This window comes from Maylandia zebra, linkage group LG4, assembly GCF_041146795.1.
Source record: "Maylandia zebra isolate NMK-2024a linkage group LG4, Mzebra_GT3a, whole genome shotgun sequence".
NCBI lineage: Eukaryota > Metazoa > Chordata > Actinopteri > Cichliformes > Cichlidae > Maylandia > Maylandia zebra.
In genome coordinates this window covers 12777448-12785763 of record NC_135170.1, presented here as the reverse complement: position 1 = coordinate 12785763, position 8316 = coordinate 12777448, and the positions used below count along the sequence as shown (strand labels likewise).

General features: G+C 38.4%; 1 long non-coding RNA gene across 1 annotated transcript; it reads left to right on the top strand.

Moving 5' to 3' along the window:
* Positions 1-3669: 3669 nt before the first annotated feature.
* Positions 3670-5110, top strand: LOC143418479 (uncharacterized). The gene is made up of 4 exons (XR_013098471.1): positions 3670-3796; positions 4133-4347; positions 4476-4584; positions 4704-5110. It is a non-coding gene; the product is annotated as an uncharacterized LOC143418479 (long non-coding RNA).
* Positions 5111-8316: the final 3206 nt, after the last annotated feature.

Sequence of the window (8316 nt, the reverse complement as noted above, 5' to 3'; positions counted from 1 at the left end):
CTTTCCTTTGTGACAATGCATGTGATTCTTCCTTCCATCCTTCTTTCCTTTGTGACAATGCATGTGATTCTTCCTTCCATCCTTCTTTCCTTTGTGACAATGCTTGTGATCCTTCCTTCCTTCCATCCTTCTTTCCTTTGTGACAATGCATGTGATCCTTCCTCCCATCCTTCTTTCCTTTGTGACAAAGCTTGTGATCCTTCCTTCCATCCTTCTTTCCTTTGTGACAAAGCTTGTGATCTTTCCTTCCATCCTTCTTTCCTTAGTTTAGTTTCAGTTTTCAGATTTATTTGTCATATGCAAGTTAGCACAGGGTCAACATTGCAATTAAATGTGTTTGACGAGCAGCAGTCACTCAGCAGCATGCACAGTAGGAGAAAATATATTAAAATAAAATAAAATAATAAAGAAAATAGAAAAATAGTAAGGAGCAAAATATTAGAGAGACATGGTAAAAGAGAAAAGATGACTGAATATATATGTATCTATAAATATAAATATATGTACATTAGTGATTAAATAAGAAAATCTTGAAAAGAAATGTGACGGGAGGGCAGATGGGATATTGCACAGGAATGAGCAGCAGAAAATTAAAGTATTGCACTTGTGACAAAGCTTGTGATCTTTCCCTCCTTCCATCCTTCTTTCCTTTGTGACATTGCATGTCATCCTGCCTTCCATCGTTCTTTCCTTTGTGACAATGCATGTCATCCTTCCTTCCATCCTTCTTTCCTTTGTGACAATGCTTGTGATCCTTCCTTCCATCCTTCTTTCCTTTGTGACAATGCTTGTGATCCTTCCTTCCATCCTTCTTTCCTTTGTGACAATGCATGTGATTCTTCCTTCCATCCTTCTTTCCTTTGTGACATTGCATGTCATCCTGCCTTCCATCGTTCTTTCCTTTGTGACAATGCATGTGATCCTTCCTTCCATCCTTCTTTCCTTTGTGACAATGCATGTGATTCTTCCTTCCATCCTTCTTTCCTTTGTGACATTGCATGTCATCCTGCCTTCCATCGTTCTTTCCTTTGTGACAATGCATGTGATCCTTCCTTCCATCCTTCTTTCCTTTGTGACAATGCATGTGATTCTTCCTTCCATCCTTCTTTCCTTTGTGACATTGCATGTCATCCTGCCTTCCATCGTTCTTTCCTTTGTGACAATGCATGTGATCCTTCCTTCCATCCTTCTTTCCTTTGTGACAATGCTTGTGATCCTTCCTTCCTTCCATCCTTCTTTCCTTTGTGACAATGCATGTGATCCTTCCATCCATCCTTCTTTCCTTTGTGACAATGCATGTGATTCTTCCTTCCATCCTTCTTTCCTTTGTGACAATGCATGTGATTCTTCCTTCCATCCTTCTTTCCTTTGTGACAATGCTTGTGATCCTTCCTTCCTTCCATCCTTCTTTCCTTTGTGACAATGCATGTGATTCTTCCTTCCATCCTTCTTTCCTTTGTGACATTGCATGTCATCCTGCCTTCCATCGTTCTTTCCTTTGTGACAATGCATGTGATCCTTCCTTCCATCCTTCTTTCCTTTGTGACAATGCATGTGATTCTTCCTTCCATCCTTCTTTCCTTTGTGACATTGCATGTCATCCTGCCTTCCATCGTTCTTTCCTTTGTGACAATGCATGTGATCCTTCCTTCCATCCTTCTTTCCTTTGTGACAATGCATGTGATTCTTCCTTCCATCCTTCTTTCCTTTGTGACAATGCATGTGATTCTTCCTTCCATCCTTCTTTCCTTTGTGACAATGCTTGTGATCCTTCCTTCCTTCCATCCTTCTTTCCTTTGTGACAATGCATGTGATCCTTCCTCCCATCCTTCTTTCCTTTGTGACAAAGCTTGTGATCCTTCCTTCCATCCTTCTTTCCTTTGTGACAAAGCTTGTGATCTTTCCTTCTATCCTTCTTTCCTTAGTTTAGTTTCAGTTTTCAGATTTATTTGTCATATGCAAGTTAGCACAGGGTCAACATTGCAATTAAATGTGTTTCACGAGCAGCAGTCACTCAGCAGCATGCACAGTAGGAGAAAATATATTAAAATAAAATAAAACAATAAAGAAAATAGAAAAATAGTAAGGAGCAAAATATTAGAGAGACATGGTAAAAGAGAAAAGATGACTGAATATATATGTATCTATAAATATAAATATATGTACATTAGTGATTAAATAAGAAAATCTTGAAAAGAAATATGACGGGAGGGCAGATGGGATATTGCACAGGAATGAGCAGCAGAAAATTAAAGTATTGCACTTGTGACAAAGCTTGTGATCTTTCCTTCCTTCCATCCTTCTTTCCTTTGTTACAAAGCTTGTGATCCTTCCTTCCATCCTTCTTTCCTTTGTGACAATGCATGTCATCCTTCCTTCCATCCTTCTTTCCTTTGTGACAATGCATGTCATCCTTCCTTCCATCCTTCTTTCCTTTGTGACAAAGCTTGTGATCCTTCCTTCGATCCTTCTTTCCTTTGTGACAATGCATGTGATCCTTCCTTCCATCCTTCTTTCCTTGGTGACAATGCATGTGATCCTTCCTTCCATCCTTCTTTCCTTTGTTTAGTTTTAGTGAGAAGGGTCTGGCTGCAGCCACTGTGGAGCTCCACAGTAGCCGGAAGCACGTGACCTCCACAGTAGCCGGAAGCACGTGACCTCCACAGTAGCCGTAAACACGCATCGATACCGTGGAAGTCTTGCAAGTTGATCGCAAAGGTTAGTTAAGTCTTTCTTATATAAATTTGCCGTTAGTGATTTCATAATTCTAGGAATCGTCTAGTTTTCTTACAATGATCATGTTGCCACTTTTTTTGCGTTACAACAACATTCCTCCTTATTTTAATGTTTTTTCATCATGCTCCATGGCAGAGAAACACACAGATATGCTTTTTCCTGGGCCTGGTTTTAGTAAGAGAGCTGGATTAACGGCTTCTGTGGGCGAGAAGAAGCAAAAACCACATTTTGCATTACAGTATGATTTATTGTTGGCGTCAGAGACGCAAAATAACGAATACTTCAATACTGTACTTAAGTAGAATTTTCTGGTATCTTTACTTTACTGCTGTACTTTTTTGTGCCTACTGTATACTTCTTTATACTTCTACTTCTCACATTTTAGCACGCGTATCTGTACTTTGTAATCCGTACATTTGTAAATCAGCACGCGTGCTTTGGACGCAAGATTACTTCAAAATTTTGTACATAAATTATATTTTAGACCCTGTACTTCTTACTTCGACTTGACTAAAAAGTCGAGCCAGTGCTTTCTAAACAGAGGTATCTAAACTGTAGTAAGGAACGTGTGTACTTGTGACACCTTTGGTTAGCGTCAACACTGCAAATTTCGTCACAAACAGATTTATATATTTATCAATACTTCTATTCGTCATTCTTTTCTGTACAGCTTTTTTATTGCCCAGATTTTAGTTAGCCTCTGTTCAATTGACTGTTATATGTCAATAGAAACATATCTCACAGATTAAAGTGTCTTTTAAAATATTTGGGGTTTTTTTTTCAAGAATTTTCTTCCCAAATCTATTACATGCCAAGTGTAAATTGTTATTTCTGCTAAAACCTTAACTTAAATGTGTATATGGTGTTTATCTGTTTCTCTCTGTGTTTTAGATGCACACATCAATCTGGAATTCAGGCTTAAAGCCAGAATTGCAGGAATGCAACACGTGTTGCAGAGGACTCTTTCACTGCCCTCTGTGCCCCACTTTCAGCCCTACTGTCAGGGCAAAGATTGAGGAGCATCTAAGTGTGCATATAAAAAATGCTTTGCCTTTAAAAGGTATGTTTGTATTAAATATACTTTATAGTTATAAATATGCACTTTTTTAAGCACTTCTGCAGTATCTTTGTTGACTTAAAAGTTGCTGTTGATATTGTACAGTTCAGTGCATTCATCTGCAACAAAAATAGTGTTTTTATAAAATATATTTTTATTTACTTTTCACCACTTTTCTTGACATAACTTTTGTGATCCATACCATTTTGCTTTCATTATTGAGGTTGGCTTGGATGTTTTTGTTAACATGTACAATCTGATTGTTAGACAAATTGATTGCATTCTATACAACTACATTTAAATTACATCTGTTTGTTTGTTTGTTTTTTTCTCTTACAGATAAAATGATATGCCGGTGCAGGCAGCCTTGTAGGACAACAGGACACTTTCACTGCCCTGTCTGTAAGATTACAATCATACGGCGTGGGGATATGGCAAGGCATTTATTGTCTTGTCAGCATTCTTCAATGCCAAGTCAGCCACCATTATCAGGACTGCTCCCCGCTGAACTCTTCGAGGAGACCCGTCTCCCCCCCCCCAAGGTTTTGTCTTCGGTATCTGAACCATTTTCTGAGTCTTTGTTAGAACATTCATAAGCTCTACCCTCTGTGTTCAATAAAACTGCAGCTGATGGAAAGTCCATGAAAATGACATGCCCTCACTGTGGCCTTACTCTTCGTAGCTCTGGCAAGCTATTTGCACACTGGAGAGAGGAAGCCAAAGCTGTGCTTGAAGGACAACACGTGCCCATTTTCAGACTGAAAAAGCGCAAGTTCCAGGAAGTCAGTCAGGTCAGTATTCACTTTAAACAGTAGTGTAATTACATGGTTAGTGACATTTGAATAACTGTTAAAAAACTGTTCTGCAACAGAGAAATAACTATGTTTTCATCCCCATTTGCCTGACACAGGAGCCAGCAGTTGTTGAAGATCTGCGTCCTGCTGTGCAGTGGGCTGTCCAAAATAAGGCACATGTAACAATGCCCAAATATCTGTCCTTAAATCAAGGGGACCAGCAGAGGGTCTTAAGAGACATGTCAGAGGAAGAAGACACTGGAGCAAGGGACTTGTTCCTCTTTGTTTTTCAGTTTGCAAAGGACATGGAGCTCTTTTTGAAAGCATGTGCTGATGATCAGGGGCTAAGGGTCAGTGCTATGTTTGACATGTAATGGACAAATGAAGGCACTGGCTGTGTTTGTTTAATATGTTGTTGTTGTTGTTGTTGTTTTGTTTTTGCATAGTACAAAATTCCAATTAAACTTATTTCAAAATGTTGTTCACTTGATTCTGTGTCCATACTTATAATAAATGATTACAGTGAAACAGCATTAAATGTAAATGTAACAGCATTTTTTTAAACTTGTAATTTCAAAATAAAAAGCTTATTGTTGATATTAACAGTAAAGAATTGTAATCAATAATATTTTTATACATTTTAAACATTAACACTCTGGGCTCTATCCTGGCTATCTGTGGACACTTCACTTATTCTTTTTTTTGACTACTGCACTGCAGTGGACCAAAACAATGACACGGGTTTGATCTTAAGGATCTAATAGTTATGTGTGTTGTGCATGACATTGCCACACAAATATGTATTTGCAAGATAGAGTAGAATAAATTATGACGCATGAAATATTACATAGGCTGCAGTGAATTTCTGTTGATACAGCCAATTGAGCTTTGAGTTTCCCAGTCAAACTTAGCTTTGAAGCACCTGCTAAAAACACTTTTACTCTTTTACATTTCATAACAAGACACCATAGCCAAAATATTAACAAAACATATATTATTAAAAAATTCAAAGCTGCACATACAGCAACAAACACCGTTAGTAAATGTGTCCTGGAGTTTATGCAGGTGCAGAAAGTGCTGCTGCTGTAAGTCAGCCTAACAGCTTACAGATCACTTATTTTTCTGGAAAGATGGTAGGAAGGGCATCACTGCTCATTTCTACAGTCTCCCAGATCTTGGAATACAATCCCTTTGTACCATGAAACCACTTCGCAGTACTAGGAGTCCACTAAAACCTATAAAGAGAGTGATCCTGGAAGAAATGGGGCACACACTAGTGACCTCAACAATTGCAAGACGGCCTTTTCCCCGATGCTCAGATGGGGAAAAAAAGGAAGTTTCATGAAAACATTAGGACTTTATCACCGTTTTACCAGAAAAGTTAATGGTAATATATAACCTAACTGGCTATAAAGAGTAAAACATTTAGATACAATTTTGATTTTGATGAAAAGGACTGGTGCTATTTTAAAGAGTCACGTCGGTAAAAGTAGATAAATGTTTTAAGAAATATACATTTTATAGCATTTTGTGAACATACACAAAAAGTGGCCATTTTTGGCAACAAACAAGCTGAGAGAGAGTTGTATATTTTTGGCTCTCCTTGAACAAAAATAATAGTGCATAATAATCAATGTTGATGTTAATCAATTAGATGTCCCAGACACTACTATTAATAATACAGCGGTGCCTCGTTTATCGCTGGTGTTACGTTCAAAAAATAACCCGCGGTAGGTGAAATCCATAGCCAACTTTATTTTTTACAATTATTACAGATGTTAAGACTGTAAAACCCCTCACTACATGCTTTATACACTTTTCTCAGACAGGAATGAACATTTTCACACTTTTCTCTTTGTTTAAACACTCTTAGAGTTCAAACCTTTGTAGAAACACAAGTCCAGTATTATGGAATGAAACCTAAAGGTGCATTTGAGGGTGCAAAACGTTTCGTCGGCATTGTTGTGTTTGTTTGGGAGAAAACTTCCAAACGTACAGTACAGCACTTCAGAGTTACACTGCTAGCGATCGAAGATTTATGTAAATTCGACAAGCTAAACGCATTCTGTACTGTACAGCGGGAGTCCCCAACCTTTTTTGCACCACAGACCACTTTAATGTCAGACAATATTTTCAGGGAACTACCTTTAGGGTGTCGCGGATAAATACAACAAAAGAATAAAAAAAAGAAACTGTGGTATTTTGTAAATATAATAATAAACGTGACTTGAGCTGTGCGCCAACAACAATGACAGTGACATCCTCCTCTCTGCTTCTTAACGCTCTCTGGTCGCTATGGTAACGCGTAAATAGTTCTTTCAAAATAAGACACACAACTACAACCATACATTTCACACCGGAGGATCAACCCTCGCGGAACGGTACCAAAGGACTCACGGACCGGGACCGGTCCGTGGGCCTATTAGGGACCGCTCCTGTACAGGAGACACTGGACTAGATTGATTGACAATGGTCTACAGCAATCAGAACGCACAACACGATGTACTGTAAAAATAATAATAAATCAGCGAAACAGCAAGTGTCACTTTTGGCCACGAACAATTTAGGGGATGGTGAATTTTTTTTGAACAAACCCAGAGTGTTAAAAAAAAAAAACCCACTTAAAACCATTTTATAGTAACAAAAACACAATTTAGTTTTCGCTGTCAAAGTCGATTTAACCGAAGTTACGTGTTTACGGCTAGTGTGGAGGTCACGTGTTTCCGGTTACTGTGGAGGTCAAGTGTTTCCGGTTACTGTGGAGCTCCACAGTGGACAGTGGCTGCAGCCAGGTGCTCTTGGTTTTAGTTTTCAGATTTATTTGTCATATGCAAGTTAGCACAGGGTCAACATTGCAATTAAATGTGTTTGACGAGCAGCAGTCACTCAGCAGCATGCACAGTAGGAGAAAATATATTAAAATAAAAGAAAATAATAAAGAAAATAGAAAAATAGCAAGGAGCAAAATATTAGAGAGACATGGTAAAAGAGAAAAGATGACTGAATATATATGTATCTATAAATATAAATATATGTACATTAGTGATTAAATAAGAAAATCTTGAAGAGAAATATGACGGGAGGGCAGATGGGATATTGCACAGGAATGAGCAGCAGAAAATTAAAGTATTGCACTTGTGACAAAGCTTGTGATCCTTCCTTCCATCCTTCTTTCCTTTGTGACAAAGCTTGTGATCCTTCCTTCCATCCTTCTTTCCTTTGTGACAATGCTTGTGATCCTTCCTTCCATCGTTCTTTCCTTTGTGACAATGCATGTGATCCTTCCTTCCATTCTTCTTTCCTTTGTGACATTGCATGTCATCCTTCCTTCCATCCTTCTTTCCTTTGTGACAATGCATGTGATCCTTCCTTCCATCCTTCTTTCCTTTGTGACAATGCTTGTGATCCTTCCTTCCATCCTTCTTTCCTTTGTGACAATGCATGTGATCCTTCCTTCCATCCTTCTTTCCTTTGTGACAATGCATGTGATTCTTCCTTCCATCCTTCTTTCCTTTGTGACAATGCTTGTGATCCTTCCTTCCATCCTTCTTTCCTTTATGACAATGCATGTGATCCTTCCTTCCATCCTTCTTTCCTTTGTGACAATGCATGTGATCCTTCCTTCCATCCTTCTTTCCTTTGTGACAATGCTTGTGATCCTTCCTTCCATCCTTCTTTCCTTTGTGACAATGCATGTGATCCTTCCTTCCATCCTTCTTTCCTTTGTGA